This window comes from Labrus bergylta, chromosome 16 (genome assembly GCF_963930695.1).
Source record: "Labrus bergylta chromosome 16, fLabBer1.1, whole genome shotgun sequence".
In the NCBI taxonomy this organism is placed as follows: domain Eukaryota; kingdom Metazoa; phylum Chordata; class Actinopteri; order Labriformes; family Labridae; genus Labrus; species Labrus bergylta.
The window spans coordinates 16,763,389-16,782,552 of NC_089210.1; positions in this window are offsets into that span (position 1 = coordinate 16,763,389).

Below are 19,164 nucleotides of genomic sequence, written 5' to 3' on the forward strand. Positions count from 1 at the left end.
CTTTAACCACATCGCCAGATGACGGTACCCCGCTCAGCTCTGATTTCATTCAGTTACTGCTCCTTCTTGGACAGGTGAGTCTTATCAGACACAGGTGAAAACAATAAGAGCTAGGCACACATTATGAAAATACCTTTGTTTTAAACAGAATAACTCACAATTATCAGGATCACATTCACATCAGTAACTGAACCAGAGGTCTTTAGCTTCCTCTGTGGTGATCTTATTCAATCAGACTTTTAGAAAATTAGATTTTAATACATGTGATCACAGATGTTACTGTATTTTTCATAACTGTCAAAAAGTGGAGATGTGTGTTCTTTTGCTTTGTGTTCTTACTGAATGTCTGTCTGAATTGAAATACCGAAAAAAAAAAAAAAAAGATTAACAAATAAAAAGGTCAGTTGCGTTGAAAATTTAAGTCCATAAGTAAAGAGGTGATATCCAAATTAAATTATTTTCTAATCACTCTGAGGAGGAGTCAATGCAAATCTCTGATGTGTTCCTCCTCTACTTATGTGAGAGCAGAGAGGACGACAGAGAACAGTGGACACACAGTTGAACATGATGGACTATAGGACAGGACTGCTGCTTTTTACTGTCTGCTGGGCAGGTGATGATCATCACTCATCTTTACTCTAAAAAGTCTTCTGAAAGTGTCACATCTGATGGTTTTCTTTTCTGTCTCTTCAGGTGTTGATGGTCAGACTCTGACAGAATCTGAAGCAGTGGTTAAAAGGCCTGGAGAATCCCACAGACTGACCTGTTCAGCCTCTGGATTCACATTCAGCAGCTACCATATGAACTGGGTCAGACAGGCTCCTGGAAAAGGACTGGAGTGGATCGCTTTTATTAGTAGCAGTGGTGGTAGCATCTACTACTCTAATTCAGTCAAAAGCCGGTTCACCATCTCCAGAGACGACAGCAGACAGCAGCTGTATCTGCAGATGAACAGTCTGAAGACTGAAGACACTGCAGTGTATTACTGTGCCAGAGACCCACAGTGACACAATCCATCAGTAGAGCTGAACAAAAACTACTTCCTCTTTTTACCACCATCACAATATTTCATGTGATTCACAATCAGCTATGAAAATTCTGAGTGTTGAACAATTACTTATCAAGTCATCAACTTCAATAGCTTTTTTAAAAACACAGTTTCTCAATAAATGGAAGTTTAAGTTTTAGCCCCCTCTTACTTCAGTGACATGGAAGACACATTCAAATTGTGAATGTAGACAAGAACTAATAATATCAAATATATAGAGCAGCAGTTAAATCTACAGCATCTCTATGATACATCCTAGAAGTAATCATTCTGTAGTGAACTATTTAGATGTGCATACTTGGGGAATGTAAACTGCAGTTAGAAGCAGGGCCGTCCCTGGCCAAATTGGGGCCCTAAGCAGAATTTTATTTTGAGGGCCCCCCCATGACAACATGACTCTATCACGAAATGCCATTTAGGTGTACAACCTTTATTAGTCGGAACAAATCAAATGAATAGCCTCTATCAACAATGGAACAGGCCTTTTACAGATGCACACATCTGCATTTTCTGGATGCAAAGTCATCAATGAGGTCATCATATGACAGCTGCTGTGCCTTAAAAGGCCCTCGGCGCACAAATTCAACCCGGTCGATGTCTGATAGGTGTGCTGGCCACAGAGCAGGATCAACTGGTTGTGCACTTGGAGTAGTGATAGTATCATATTTAGCTGAAGAGATGTTGCTTGATGGCCCTGGTGATATGCTGGGTGCTGCTGCATTTGTATCTGTTGACATGGTGCTTGATGGCCCTTGTGACGTACTGGGCGCTGGCGCCGTGTCACCCTTAGTAACAAACTTCAGCATTGACGCTGTTATGACAAGAAATCCATCATACAAGCAGATTATTAAGATTTGTTTTGGTCTTAATGATAAATTACACAATGAAATTAATGTAAATACTAGCCTCACAAAGATTAAAATGCAATTAATGCAAATATGACTACAACTAATGATAATATTCATTATGATTTGATTTGATGACATTTCTATATTTAAATGTTTTTAGATACTTGTTTTTACATTTTCTACTTAGGTTCTATATTTCTACACTGCTGTTTGCTACTGCAATGTTTTAAATCTCTCCATTGTGGGTCAAATAAAAGATTATCTTCATTTATCTTATTTTATCTAATCTTATATGACTGTTATAAATTAAATTCACCAATAGATGGCGACATTTTACCTCCATAAAAATAGCCCAAAACTTCTATTGATAGCATAGATTGATAGGCTATAAACCTGAGCCAACACACGACCACCAACTGGTCAATTAACCACTCCTTTTTCAACAGAGGTGAATGTATATGCAGTTAACAAGACATTCAATAAATGATAATCAGGGCCGCTGGAACATTTAATCTCCAGTCCACATCTAGACAGAATGATCCTCTCTTCTGTCTCATGATTAGCAGGCTAGCAGCTGGGGTGTTTATGCCACAAAGTTTTTCTTTTTTATTTCAACAACATACCCACCTTCAAGTGAAGCACGAGCCTCCTGTTGTTTTGACTTTTTCTTTCTTTTGCTTGCTCCCGATTCACATTGCCGTTTGGAGGCCATCTCTTCACCTGCCTGTTGGCGCATCTGACCGCTGATTGGTCAGATGCTGCGTGCTGTCAATCATTGCGGCAACGCGTGCGGTGTCAGATTACTCGTCTCTTTTTTTTTCTCTCCTGCCTCGGGCTGACTTGTTGCTCTAGGCGCGCCTCACGGCAGCGATGCGCATCATTTGCGCAATTGCAGAGAATGCGTCCCCTTGCGCAAAATGGGGCCCCCCGTGGACCGTGGGGCCCTACACACAGCGCGTGTTCTGCGTGTAGGGTGGGGCGGCGCTAGTTACAAGACAGTTTATATAACTTCATGTGTTGAAATCTTACCATGAAAGACTTCTGACATGTGGTTAATAATATCAATTCAATTCAATTCAATTCAAATTCAATGATAAAGAGGTCATAAATAATTGTTATAAGCGGTTAAATGAGTGGTCTTAAAAATAAATAAGAAATAGATCATTTGTTCATGAGCCTGATAGATGTGGGAGCAAAGCTTGACATGGCTCGATTAGTCCGGAAAGTGAGAGATCTGTATCTGTGGCCTGAGGGGAGACGGTTGTAGAGATGGCAGAGTGAGTGTGTGCTGTCTGAGGCTATGTGTTGTCCTTTTAGTTTTGTTCTCCTGTTGTAGATACTGATCAGTGGTTCCTGTTGCTGCACGATTATTTTGCTGCTTATTGTTATGATCCTGTTTAATGGGTTACGATGAATGTTTGACATAGACCCAAACCAGGCTGTGATGTTGAATGTTAAAACTGTCCGTCAAGCTTTACTGTATCTGAGCACCAAGTGTCATTAATGAAAAACACAGTTTCTCCCCTTGTGAACACTTGTTCCTTAAAGCCACCAGAGGAGGAGCTCTCACACAACAAATGATTTCAACTTCATTTGACTGTAACAGTAAAGAGAGAGAGAGAAACAGTCTTAAGGCTTTTTTAGATCTTCTAATAAATGTGTCACTTAAATATTGTTTCAATCCGTATCTCTGATTAATTGAGAGTTTAAGAGTAATACTCAATTTTACCAGGATTTTAAAATAATTTAATGAACGTAGTCGGTTGATTTACCATCCTGTGTATGTAAATTAGTCTCCTCTTGTTGCCATATAAGAAAGTCCACTGGGTGTGTTAATGCATCAAGTTCTCACATCAGATCAGCTTCATCATCAGTCATGTTCTCTGCAGCTCTGATTCTGCTGCTGACCGCTGGATCCTGTAAGGATATTTTCAACTGTTTAGAAACAACTCATAATCAGATGAATGATGGAGATAATGATGATTTGTGTTTCCACAGGTGTGCACTGTATTGATCTCATCACACCAGGCTCAATGGTTGTGCAGCCTGGACAGTCTCTGACCCTCACCTGTCAGGTCTCTGGTTACTCTCTGACTGATAACAGCTATGCAACAGGTTGGATCAGACAGTGTGAAGGGAAACCAATGGACTGGATCTGTCATAGGTGGGGTGGTGGAGACTTTTACCAAAATAATGCTCTGAAGAACAAGTTCAGCTACAGGACAGACACGTCTGCTAGAACAGTGACTCTTACAGGGCAGAGTCTGCAGCCTGAAGACACTGCAGTGTATTACTGTGTGAGAGAGACACAGTGAGAGACAATAACAGGAGAGTCGTACAAAAACTACTTCCTTTATTTACCACCATAACGGGGAACATTCATATTTATCAGCATTGATACTGTTATCTACTGGAAGAGATGAAAATTCAGTTTCAACCTACATAATTAAAACTTTTTTCCTTGGTACTAATGTTTGCAGACTTTGCAAAACACTACTTCTGTTTTTATTCAATGTAGCTGATTAAATTCTTTGTATCTGTTTGGAGAAACTGTGTCTACATTTGGTTTGAACTCCAAGCATACAGTAGAGATCAACATGTGGACGAAACATGTAAAGATTTAAAATAATCAACATGATATGAAGATAGTACACCAACATTATTAATGAGTAATTATATATAATCACATCCACACAATATGAATTAACATAAGAAGAGTAGAAAAGCTCTTTCTAATAGCATTTCCTGATCACCTATTTATTGATTGTTGCTGCTCTCTTTGATAAGATTAATCCTAAAATGAATGAAACCAGTTATTAGTAAACACTTTCAACCAATCTGATCCTACAGTATGATCACATATATTATATCTGTTATCATATGTAAAGCAGAGATGATTTCCAGTCATCTTTTCACTCTGCAGATATGAAAACAGTGAACAGACTCTCCTATTGGCTCCAGTCAGACCATCATTGATGCTTCATATGTTTGATTGTATGCAAACTCAGTGAGCTTCCTTGTTACTCAGCTATAAAAACTTCCCATCAGGCCGTCAGTGGAGTTCACAGCACGTCACTTTCAACATCAACCATGTTTTCTGTAGCTCTGCTGCTGCTGCTGGCAGCTGGATGTGAGTCTGTCTGCATCTGTCAAAGTCAACAGTTCTTCTTCTGCAGTTTAACTTGATCATTTCTTACTAAACATGTTCTCTTTTCAACAGGTGTGAAGTGTGAACAGTTGACACAGCCAGCCTCTGTGACTGTGCAGCCAGGTCAGCGTCTGACCATCACCTGTCAGGTCTCTTATTCTGTTAGTGGCTCCTACACAGCCTGGATCAGACAGCCTGCAGGGAAAGGACTGGAGTGGATTGGAATGAGATACACTGGAGGCACTCACTACAAAGATTCACTGAAGAACCAGTTCAGTATCGACTTAGACGCCTCTAACAACAGGGTGACCCTAAACGGACTGAATATGCAGCCTGCAGACACTGCAGTGTATTACTGTGCCAGAGACCCACAGTGACACAATCCATCAGTAGAGCTGAACAAAAACCCCTCAGAGCCTGAACACCAGTAACATGAAGCCACCAGAGGAGGAGCCCTCACACCAATAATGATCATAACACCAGTTCAATGACACAAATAGTCTATATTAAAGTGTACATGGCTATACAATGAGGAACTGATGTAAAAAAAAGATTCATAATACTTTTGGTGGTATGAGACATTCCCTAGAAAGGCATTTTTTGAATCCATCTAAATGTATGCAAAACAAAGGGACCAATTACTTTAGGTTTGCATACATCATTATTTTTGTGTGAATAAATCATATTATATCATAGAACATTTAGTGACCTTCTCTCTGATTAGGAGGAGTCAATGTAAATCTCTGATGTCTTCCATCACTACATAAGTGTTGCAGATTGAAGCACAAACACACTCTGTACACTTGACAAAGACGAAAGCTTTCACAATGACAGAACCTGAGTGTTTGGTTCTATTTCTCATCCTGTCACTAAACTGGACAGGTAAGAACGGTGACTATTTCTTCAGACAAACTTGTTGGTGCATTACAGTATCTAACAAGCTGTTTATATGTCTGCAGGTACTGAGGGTCAAACACTGATTGAGTCTGACGCTGTGGTTAAAAGGCCTGGAGAATCTCACGCACTGACCTGCACATATTCAGGGTTTTCTAGTCATCCTCATAACGCTTGGATCAGACAGGCTGCTGGGAAAGGACTGGAGTGGGTCGCTTATATTAGTAGTGGTGGTAGCATCTACTACTCTAATTCAGTCAAAGGCCGGTTCACCATCTCCAGAGACAACAGCAGACAGCAGGTGTTTCTGCAGATGAACAGTCTGACGATGGAAGATTCTGCTGTTTATTATTGTGCTCGAGAGCCACAGTGACACAAGAGGAAGCAACGCAGTACAGAAACCTAAACTGTCAAAACATGACAAGAATATTTTTTTACATGACGTAATTACAAACCCGATAAAGTCTGAAATAAAATCATGAAGCGACCAGAGGAGGAGCCCCCAGACCAGGAAGGATTAAAACACCAGTTAAATAATGAGGAGAGAAAAATACACATGTAGAGATGTAAAAGTCAAAGCAAAAGAGCAAAGTTTACTTTGAGATACAATTATACTACAAGTACAATAATGCAATGCAAAGCTCTAGATTTACCGGTCGATCATCATTCCAACCCTCACCTATGGTCATGAGCTAAGTGTAGTGACCGGAAAAATCAGATTGTGGTTCCAAAAAGATCAAGATTCATAACCCTGATGGTAGTATGAGAGATTCCCAAAAAATATATATTTTTAAAACAAGTAATCAAATCTCGATGGTTCAATCAAATATATTTGTCAGCTAATCAAACTACTGCATCATTGATTACCTACAAACAAAACAAAAAACTTTTCATGTTATCAAGTTAATCTCTGCTTTCACTCCACTGGCATGATACAACTGATGACCTTTCAACTTAAAGTATCCAAGACAGAAGTCAAATGTTATTTCTCTCTGAGGAGGAGTCAATGCAAATCTCTGATGTGTTCCTCCTCTACTTATGTGAGAGCAGAGAGGACGACAGAGAACAGTGGACACACAGTTGAACATGATGGACTATAGGACAGGACTGCTGCTTTTTACTGTCTGCTGGGCAGGTGATGATCATCACTCATCTTTACTCTAAAAAGTCTTCTGAAAGTGTCACATCTGATGGTTTTCTTTTCTGTCTCTTCAGGTGTTGATGGTCAGACTCTGACACAATCTGAAGCAGTGGTTAAAAGGCCTGGAGAATCCCACAGACTGACCTGTTCAGCCTCTGGATTCACATTCAGCAACTACCATATGAACTGGGTCAGACAGGCTCCTGGAAAAGGACTGGAGTGGATCTCTTTCATACACACATCCAGTTCTTATATCTCTTACTCCTCGTCAGTCCGGGGCAGATTCACCATCTCCAGAGATGACTCCAGCAGTAAACTCTATCTTCAGATGAACAGTCTGCAGACTGCAGACACTGCAGTGTATTACTGTGCCAGAGAGACACAGTGAGAGACAAGAGCAGGAGAGTCGTACAAAAACTACTTCCTCTATTTATCACCATCACGGGGAACTTTCATATTTATCAGCATTGATGCTGTTATCTACTGGAAGAGATGAAAATTCAGTTTCAACCTTCATAATTAAAACTTTTTTACTTGGTACTAATGTTTGCAGACTTTGCAAAACACTACTTCTGTTTTTATTCAATGCACCTGATTAAATTCTTTGTATCTGTTTGGAGAAACTGTGTCTACATTTGGTTTGAACTCCAAGCATACAGTAGAGATCAACATGTGGACGAAAAATGTAAAGATTTAAAATATTCCACATGATATGAAGATAGTACACCAACATTATTAATGAGTAATTATATGTATTTCTATATAACCCTAACCCTAACAAAACATTTTCTTGTAATGTGGTTAACTAAGTGGGCTATAATGAACTTGACTTACTTGCCTGGTGGTAATGGTAAGGTTAGCTAACATCAACAGTCACTTTATATTTGTTTCAGCTTCAACTGACACTGACTATTGATTACATATTGAATTAGAAATGATGATTAGCTGAGCCTACTAGGCAATATGGCCATAGTATAAATAGTATAATATACAGTATTTGAAAATGTATAAAAGGCAACTTTAGTGAGACTGTCAGAATGGACCTGGAGCATGTTTTTTGTTTTTTACTGTTTTAACACATAAAGCTGCTGCCATACATCCTGAATTCATGTACTACAAGGACTTATTTTTATTCATACTAGTTCTACTTCATACTTTTACTTTACTTCTTTGTATATGGAGAATATTCAGAAAGGATTGTCCATATGATAATGTTCACTGTTCAGCTGGAGCTGCTTTTGTTCTAATGTTGTTTTTTCCCTTTACAGAATCCTTGTGGCAGTTTCAGTCTGGAAGGAGAAATCAGAGGGAGGTGCAGGTCCAGGGAACAAGTTTCCCTCAGAGGACAGGTTGTTTATTCAGTTTTGAAACTATAACAGACTTTTTTTTTCACTTCTCTGTTTAAAATGTATTTACCAATACTCTTTTATTCACTTTTTATACATTGGAAATGGCTTTTGCTAAATGTCTAAATGTAAATATTTGTGCTAGATTTTTTGCCTATTTAACCTTGATGTTCTTAAAGTGTATTTTCTTTGTTTATGTCAGAGTTTAAATAAAGAAAGATGTGGTTTGAGAAGACACTTTGAAGTTTTATTGTTTGTCTTAACATTTTACGTTGCAATTTCAAAGGCACTGTTTATTTATTATTTTAAAACATGGTGTTTTATAACCTGACATGCAAGGAATCATTTATCAAATCACTAGGTTTAGAAAATAAATATATTGTGTCCATTTTGGTAGAAGGAAATTAATCTATAGCGAGGTGTATTATTTACAATTCACAGTAAAAATCTGAAAATAAACAGTATTAAACAGTTCATTCTTTCAACAGTATTTTCCTGTTAAGGTTTAAAATCACAACTTTTTGCTTTATTTACAAAAACGGTAGAAAACTGTAAATTTCAGCAACAGCAATATACCGTTAATTTTACTGTAACTTCCTGGCAACCCTACTGCCAGTTGTTTACCGTTTTTTAACAGGGGGAATTTCTAAGAGTGTGGATACGAGCAAACCTCAGTGACATAAATCACATATATTTGGCAGCTGTTCCGACTCCTGTATCATTGTATACATAAAAAAGGTAATAATAAACTTTTCCTGTTATCAAGTTAATCTCTGATTCCACTCTACTGGCATGATACAACTGATGACCTTTCAACTTAAAGTATCCAAGACAGAAGTCAAATGTTATTTCTCTCTGAGGAGGAGTCAATGCAAATCTCTGATGTGTTCCTCCTCTACTTATGTGAGTGCAGAGAGGACGACAGAGAACAGTGGACACACAGTTGAACATGATGGACTATAGGACAGGACTGCTGCTTTTTACTGTCTTCTGGGCAGGTGATGATCATCACTCATCTTTACTCTAAAAAGTCTTCTGGAAGTGTCACATCTGATGGTTTTCTTTTCTGTCTCTTCAGGTGTTGATGGTCAGACTCTGACACAATCTGAAGCACTGGTTAAAAGGCCTGGAGAATCCCACAGACTGACCTGTTCAGCCTCTGGATTCACATTCAGCAGCTACTACATGGCTTGGTTTAGACAGGCTGCAGGAAAAGGACTGGAGTGGATCGTTACTATCAGTAATGATGGCAGCAGCTATATCTACTGCTCTACGTCAGTTAAAGGCCGGTTCACCGTCTCCAGAGACAACAGTAGACAGCAGCTGTATCTTCAGATGAACAGTCTGCAAGCTGAAGATTCTGCTGTTTATTACTGTGCTCGAGAGCCACAGTGACTGCAGTTTGTTGAGAAGATGTATAAAATCCTACAGGACTTGTTTTGACTTGACTGAGAGATCTACAATAAAATTATATTCTCACTTAATGGCGTTGTCATGGCGTCGTGCTAGTGGCAGCCTGTTGCAGCAGCTCCGGTTTTTTTCTTGCATTTTAAGTGTTTTTAAAGTGTTTTGTTACGTGTCAAGTCACCTGTCATAGCCTATGAGTTAGTCAAGATGGACACTAAGTGTCTTAGTCGAGTTTTTACCGTTTTTACCGTTTTTATATATTTTTTCGTGGACAGTATGCCAACTCATACTAAGGAGAGGAGCTAAGGAGAAGACACCGAGGATGCAGAGCCGGTGTTATAAGGAGAGCAAGGAGGAGAAGGTTCAAGCCCTGCATCCCCTCGATTGTCATGGGGAATGTGAGGTCGCTGGTGAACAAGGTGGACGATCTCGGAGCACTCATAAGATCACAACGTGAATACTAAGAATGCAGTTTAATGTGTTTCACCGAGACATGGATGCAGGAGAATATTCCGGACGCAAACACAACAATGAATGGATTTATGACTGTGCGGGCTGACCGGGATCACAGGCTGAGCGGTGCAAGGGTGTTTTGAGGCTACAGACTGGGATGTGCTCTGCGAACCCCATGGGAATAACATTGACTCCATGACGGACTGTATAACTGACTACATCTCCTTCTGTGTCAATAATGTGGTACCTACTAGGGAGGTGAGGTGCTTTGCAAACAATAAACCCTGGATCACCAGTGATTTCAAATGTCTGCTAAATAAAAAGAAGAAGGCATTCAGGGATGGTGACAGTGAGTTGCTGAAGAGTGTACAGAGGGAGTTGAGGGTGAGGCTGAGAGAAAACAAGGAGGCATACAGGAGGAAGCTGGAGAGCAAGCTCCAGCAGAACAACATAAGGGATGTGTGGCACGGTATGAAAACCATAACCGGCTTCAAGGTGAAAGGAAATCAGGCAGAAGGTAGTCAGGAAAGGGCCAATGAGATGAGCGTGTTCTTCAATAGGTTCAGCACGAGGCCTTTGGCTACCTCCCCGGCCCCAGATAGCCAAACAGACCCTACATCCTCCCCCCTCACAAAGGCCCCCCCCTCCCCGCAACTTATCTGGACGGCACCCACTGCCCCACCAACATGCTCTGACCCCCACCGTGCCCCACCCCTACCCCACACTTCTCTGGCCTGTCTGTCTGTCTCCAGTAGCCAGGTGAGAATGCAGCTCGAGAGACTCGACCAGAACAAGGCAGCAGGTCCAGATGGCATCAGCCCCAGGGTTTTGAAAGCCTGCGCAGGTCAGCTATGTGGCATTCTACAGAATCTTTTCAACCTCAGCCTCAGCCAGGGGAGGGTGCCAGTGCTGTGGAAAACATCCTGCCTTGTTCCGGCCCCGAAGAAACCCTCTCCCTCTGCCCTCAATGGCTACAGACCAGTTGCCCTAACATCGCACATCATGAAGGTACTTGAGAGGCTGGTCTTGGCCCACCTGAGACCACAGGTGACCAGCTACCGGGACCCATTGCAGTTTGCATTCTGCCCAAGGGTGGGGGTTGAGGACGCCATCATCTACCTACTCCACAAAGCCCACTCTCAGACAAGTCTGATAGCACTGTGAGGATTATGTTTTTTGATTTTTCAAGTGCTTTTAACACCATACAGCCAGTACTGCTACGTGAGAAACTGGAGCTGATCCAGGTAGACACCACCACAACATCATGGATCATGGATTACCTGACTGACAGACCACAGTTTGTGAGGCTGGGGAGGTCTGTGTCTGAGCGGGCGGTCCGTGGCATAGGAACGTCGCAGGGGACTGTGCTGTCCCCTTTCCTCTTCACACTATACACCTCAGACTTCCAGTATAACTCTGAGGCTTGTCACTTACAGAAGTTCTCAGACGATACTGCGGTAGTAGGGTGTATCAGTGGTGGAGAGGAGACAGAATACAGGATGCTGGTGGATAACTTTGTTGCATGGAGTGGGAAGAACCACCTGGTGTTAAATGTAACAAAGACCAAGGAAATGGTGGTGGACTTTAGGAGGGACAGGCCTGAGCTTAGCACCATCTCTATCCTTGGGGATGAGGTGCAGGTGGTGGAGTGCTATAAATACTTGGACATGAACAATAAACTGGACTGGAAGCACCACACAGTGGCTGTCTACAAGAAGGGTCAGAGCAGACTCTACTTATTGGGGAAGCCTAGGTCTTTTAATGTGTGTAGCAAAATGTTATCCATGTTTTATCAGACTGTTGTGGCAAGTGCCATTTTCTTTGCAGCCGTCTGTTGGGGCAGCAGCATCAGGGCTTGTGACTCTAAAAAGCTTAACAAGCTGATTAGGAGGGCTGGCTCTGTGCTGGGGACTGCTGTGGAGCCCCTGGAGGTGGTGATGGGGAGAAGGATGATACAGAAACTGTTGAACATTATGGACAATAACATGCATCCCTTACACAATCTGGTGTGTGAACAAAAGAGTGTTTTTAGTGGGAGGCTGCAAAAAGGACAGATTTAAAAATACTTTTTTACCTACTGCAATTGCACTTTATAACGACTCCCCTTTAAGTAAGGACAGAAGACATTTAAACTTTTAAACTTTAGCCTGAGTTGCATATATCAAACTGTATTGTGGGCTCATGTTTTTTTTGTATGGGTGGGATATGTATGTATATATGTGTTGTGTTGTGTGTTTGTATGTATGCTGGCTGCTGGAACACCTAAATTTCCCTGCTGGGATGAATAAAGTATATCTTATCTTATCCTATCTTATCTTATAATAAATTGGCCCTGAAAAACAATTTCAATGAACAACAATATTCTTTAATCATTTGACAAAAAAATCCAACTTAATATATCAATCAATTCCTCAGATATCAGCAAGAGTGTGCAAAACCATTTTAAGTCATTGCCCTGACATGAATTAAATAAACACAACATGTAAAGACTTTAAACACATTCATTTGTATATTATTTTTGATCAAAAATAAGTCACTTTATGGGAAAACTAAATTGCACATTTTTACTGCAACTCGTTCTACTACCACTAGGCGGCAGTCAGTGTCAAGATATTCTGTTCCTAAAGGACACAAATATTCACTTGTTGAGTTGATCTTAACTGAAAGAAACGCAAGACAGACAAGATCTTCCTTTTACTGACTCTATTATAAGTTAATAAATACAGCTTTATGTATTCATTTAGTTGTAGTACACCATCTCACCTTTTCTTACCTTTCTCACCCTTTCTTTTCCTGTCATCTAAATCTCTGCGTCTCTTTCAGCTGCTCAAGGCCAGTCCCTCACCTCCTCAGAGCCAGTGGTCAGCAGGGTAGGAGAACCAGCCACTCTGTACTGTAATGTCAGTGGACTTGCTCTTTCTTGGCTGCACTGGATTCGTCAGAAAATGGGGAAAGGACTGGAATGGATCGGACGCATTGATAGCGGAACTGGCACAATATTTGCCCAAAATCTCCAAGGCCAGTTTTCCATCACAAAGGACACATCGAACAATGTTGTGTACTTAGAGGTGAAGAGTCTTAAACAAGAAGACTCTGCTGTTTATTTCTGTGCACGAGAGCCACAGTTACACAGCTGACGACAGAGCTGTACAAAAACTGAAAAACACTGATCGTTGACCTGGAAGAACTGAAGCATGTCAGAGTTTTGAAAACACATTTTCTTCTGAGTAATGTTACGACCGTGGTCACACTGAGTGTATTTTTTACGGGTTTCTTTTGTCTTAGGTTGGTTATGTTATTGTCTGCATGCTGTTGTTCTGTGTAAATAGGTGTGCCTCCAAGCAGAAGGCCTGAGTTCGAGTCTGGCCTTTGGCCCCTTTCCCACTTGTCATTGCCCTCTCTCTCTCTCTCCCCCCTCAATTTGTGGCTCTATCCACTGACCTGTATCTTAAATGAAGGTGAAAAATAAACCTACAAAAAAAAGAAGTGAAATAAGTTAAAGTTAAAAAAACATCATGTCAACATTTTGTGTCAAAATGATTTGGATGCAAATACTGGTATGTTTTAAATTTGGTATATTAAAGGTCACTTTGATTATCTGATTTAATAAACAGAAAAATATGGACCAAAATGTCCTGTGGGAAGGAGTAAAGACAAACCTTTGTCTGTGCTGTTAAGTACACATTTTGCAATGATTGTAGGGGTGACCAATCTGAAGGCACTCACTCTTGTTGCCCTGCTAAACGTTGCATGTATTATTGCTGTGAAAACCAGAGTTTGTCGATGAAAGAAATATCTTTATATAGGAGAGAAAAAAAACAAACAGGAAAAAGGAAGAGGAGTAAGCGTCGGGACACTGGCAGACATGATGGTGATGAACGCTGGTTGGAGGGCCCAACAATAAATATTTACCTATAGGGCCCCAACACACTCTCAAATCACCACTGAATATAGATCATCTTTCCTGTTAGAACAATAATACTGACTTTTTCAACCTCATGCACACTTTAATTCAGATCATGCAAATCAGACTCAAAGGGGAAAAGCCATCTAACATTTAATTTCCAGTTCAAACAGACAAAAACTGAGACCCAAGATAATTCAGTCCATGTGAGGAGGAGTCAATGTAAATCTCTGATGTGTTCCTCCTCTACTTATGTGAGTGCAGAGAGGACGACAGAGAACAGTGGACACACAGTTGAACATGATGGACTATAGGACAGGACTGCTGCTTTTTACTGTCTGCTGGGCAGGTGATGATCATCAAAGTCTTAGTTTTCTCTTGATGTGTGCCAACTATGTTCAATTGACTTTTTTAAATGTCTTTACAGGTGTTAAAGCTCAGACTCTGACAGAATCTGAAGCAGTGGTTAAAAGGCCTGGAGAATCCCACAGACTGACCTGTTCAGCCTCTGGATTCACATTCAGTAGCTTCGCTATGAGCTGGGTCAGACAGGCTCCTGGAAAAGGACTGGAGTGGCTTTCCTTTATAAGCACAGCCAGTACACCAATCTATTACTCCTCGTCAGTCCGGGGCAGATTCATCATCTCCAGAGATGACTCCAACAGTAAACTCTATCTTCAGATGAACAGTCTGCAGACTGCAGACACTGCAATGTATTACTGTGCCAGAGACCCACAGGGACACAATCCATCAGTAGAGCTGAACAAAAACCCCTCAGAGCCTGAACACCAGTAACATGAAGCCACCAGAGGAGGAGCCCTCACACCAATAATGATTAACACCAAGCACTGAACCAGGGGAACAGAGCCTTTTCCATTGCTGCCCCTCTCCCTCTGGATCTCTCTCCCCAAATACACCTGAGACTTTACGGACCGACCACAATTCAAATCACTGATAAAAACATTATAAACACTGCTTTAGATTGCTAATGTTTCTTTTTGTACCATTGTTTAAAAGTGTTTTTCTTTAAATGTGACTCTGTAAATCAAGTAAATCAAATGTATTATAATTATATTTATACATATTAAACACCAGTTCACTTTTACAGTAAGGAGAAAAACAGCTGTAAGACATTATGAAAATACCTTTGTATTCAACAGAATAACTCAGAATTATCAGGATCACATTCACATTAGTAACTGTACCACAGGTCTTTAGCTTCCTCTATGGTGATCTTATTCAATCAAACTTTTAGAAAATGAGATTTTAATACCACTGTTGTTCTCTGATACCCTGAGCCCATGTGACAAAATCCTCCATGAATGTTGAGAACAGAAGACACCATCAAAGAACATGATGGGGATTAACTTCCTGTTAGATGTGAATATTTTTGGTACATGTGATCACAGATGTTACTGTATGTTCAATAACTGTCAAAAAGTGGAGCTGTGTGTTATTCTGCTTTGTGTTCTTCCTGATTGGCTGCCTGAGTTGATGAACCGAAAAAAAATAAACTAAAGATTAACAACTTGAAAGGAGTGTTTAGTATTTAATTCCAAAACTAAAGAAATGATATCCAAATAAAATGATTTTCTTATCTCTCTGAGGAGGAGTCAATGCAAATCTCTGATGTGTTCCTCCTCTACTTATGTGAGTGCAGAGAGGACGACAGAGAACAGTGGACACACAGTTGAACATGATGGACTATAGGACAGGACTGCTGCTTTTTACTGTCTGCTGGGCAGGTGATGATCATCACTCATCTTTACTCTAAAAAGTCTTCTGAAAGTGTCACATCTGATGGTTTTCTTTTCTGTCTCTTCAGGTGTTGATGGTCAGACTCTGACACAATCTGAAGCAGTGGTTAAAAGGCCTGGAGAATCCCACAGACTGACCTGTTCAGCCTCTGGATTCACATTCAGCAGCTACCGTATGAGCTGGGTCAGACAGGCTCCTGGAAAAGGACTGGAGTGGATTGCTTATATAAGCACATCCAGTTCACCAATCTCTTACTCCTCGTCAGTCCGGGGCAGGTTCACCATCTCCAGAGATGACTCCAACAATAAACTCTATCTTCAGATGAACAGTCTGCAGACTGCAGACACTGCAGTGTATTACTGTGCCAAAGAGCCACAGTGAGAGACAAGAGCAGGAGAGTCGTACAAAAACTACTTCCTCTATTTATCACCATCACGGGGAACTTTCATATTTATCAGCATTGATACTGTTATCTACTGGAAGAGATGAAAATTCAGATTTGACCTACATAATTAAAACTTCTTTCCTTAGTACTAATGTTTGCAGACTTTGCAAAACACTACTTCTGTTTTTATTCAATGCAGCTGATTACATTCTTTGCATCTGTTTGGAGAAACTGTGTCTACATTTGGTTTGAACTCCAAGCATACAGTAGAGATCAACACATGGACGAAACATGTAAAGATTTAAAATATTCCACATGATGTGAAGATAGTTCACCAACATTATGAATGAGTAATTATATATAATCACATACACACAATATTACTGAATTAACATAAGAAGAGTAGAAAAGCTCTTTCTAATAGCATTTCCTTACCACCTATTTATTGATTGTTGCTGCTCTCTTTGATAAGATTAATCCTAAAATGAATGAAACCAGTTATTAGTAAACACTTTCAACCAATCTGATCCTACAGTATGATCACATATATTATATCTGTTATCATATGTAAAGCAGAGATGATTTCCAGTCATCTTTTCACTCTGCAGATATAAAAACAGTGAACAGACTCTCCTATTGGCTCCAGTCAGACCATCATTGATGCTTCATATGTTTGATTGTATGCAAACTCAGTGAGCTTCCTTGTTACTCAGCTATAAAAACTTCCCATCAGGCCGTCAGTGGAGTTCACAGCACGTCACTTTCAACATCAACCATGTTTTCTGTAGCTCTGCTGCTGCTGCTGGCAGCTGGATGTGAGTCTGTCTGCATCTGTCAAAGTCAACAGTTCTTCTTCTGCAGTTTAACTTGATCATTTCTTACTAAACATGTTCTCTTTTTAACAGGTGTGAAGTGTGAACAGTTGACACAGCCAGCCTCTGTGACTGTGCAGCCAGGTCAGAGTCTGACCATCACCTGTCAGGTCTCTTATTCTGTTGGCAGCTACTACACAGCCTGGATCAGACAGCCTGCAGGGAAAGGACTGGAGTGGATTGGAATGAGATACACTGGAGCCGCTTTTTACAAAGATTCACTGAAGAACCAGTTCAGTATCGACTTAGACGCCTCCAGAAACAGAGCGACTCTAAACGGACTGAATATGCAGCCTGCAGACTCTGCAGTGTATTACTGTGCCAGAGACCCACAGTGACACAACCCATCAGTAGAGCTGAACAAAAACCCCTCAGAGCCTGAACACCAGTAACATGAAGCCACCAGAGGAGGAGCCCTCACACCAATAATGATTAACACCAAGCACTGAACCAGGGGAACAGAGCCTTTTCCATTGCTGCCCCTCTCCCTCTGGATCTCTCTCCCCAAACACACCTGAGACTTTACGGACCTGCCACAATTCAAATCACTGATAGAAACATTATAAACACTGCTTTAGATTGCAAATGTTTCTTTTTGTACCATTGTTTAAAAGTGTTTTTCTTTAAATGCGACTCTGTAAAACAAATAAATCAAATGTATTATAATTATATTTATACATATTAAACACCAGTTCACTTTTACAGTAAGGAGAAAAACAGCTGTAAGACATTATGAAAATACTTTTGTATTCAACAGAATAACTCACAATTATCAGGATCACATTCACATTAGTAACTGAACCAGAGGTCTTTAGCTTCCTCTATGGTGATCTTATTCAATCAAACTTTTAGAAAATGAGATTTTAATACCACTGTTGTTCTCTGATACCCTGAGCCCATGTGACAAAATCCTCCATGAATGTTGAGAACAGAAGACACCATCAAAGAACATGATGGGGATTAACTTCCTGTTAGATGTGAATATTTTTGGTACATGTGATCACAGATGTTACTGTATGTTCAATAACTGTCAAAAAGTGGAGCTGTGTGTTATTCTGCTTTGTGTTCTTACTGATTGGCTGCCTGAGTTGATATACCGAAAAAAATAAACTAACGATGAACAACTTAAAAGGACACTTGTGTTTAGAATTTAATTCCAAACGTAAAGAAGTGATATCGAAATGAAATTACTTTCTTCTATCTGTGAGGAGGAGTCAATGCAAATCTCCGATGTGTTCCTTCTCTACTTATGTGAGAGCAGAGAGGACGACAGAGAACAGTGGACACACAGTTGAACATGATGGACTATAGGACAGGACTGCTGCTTTTTACTGTCTGCTGGGCAGGTGATGATCATCAAAGTCTTAGTTTTCTCTTGATGTGTGCCAACTATGTTCAATTGACTTTTTTAAATGTCTTTACAGGTGTTAAAGCTCAGACTCTGACAGAATCTGAAGCAGTGGTTAAAAGGCCTGGAGAATCCCACAGACTGACCTGTTCAGCCTCTGGATTCACATTCAGCAGCTATGATATGAACTGGGTCAGACAGGCTGCAGGAAAAGGACTGGAGTGGATCGCTTTTATTAGTAGAGGTGGTAGCATCTACTACTCTAATTCAGTCAGAAGCCGGTTCACCATCTCCAGAGACAACAGCAGACAGCAGCTGTATCTGCAGATGAACAGTCTGAAGACTGAAGATTCTGCTGTTTATTATTGTGCCAGAGACCCACAGTGACACAGGAGGAAGTAACACTGTACAAAAACTTAACGTGTCAAAAAGTACACTCTCTGTGTTTCATTTATAGAATAAGCTTCAGTTGGATGTAAAAAAATGAAGTTTCAGTTCTTGTGCATCTCTGGTATTCTGCCACATGTTGTTTAAGAAAACTGATAAAATCTCATATTTAGTGGATCTGACTGTTAACGTGAATCTTTTTGTTTGAAGCAGCTTGTCCTTGTA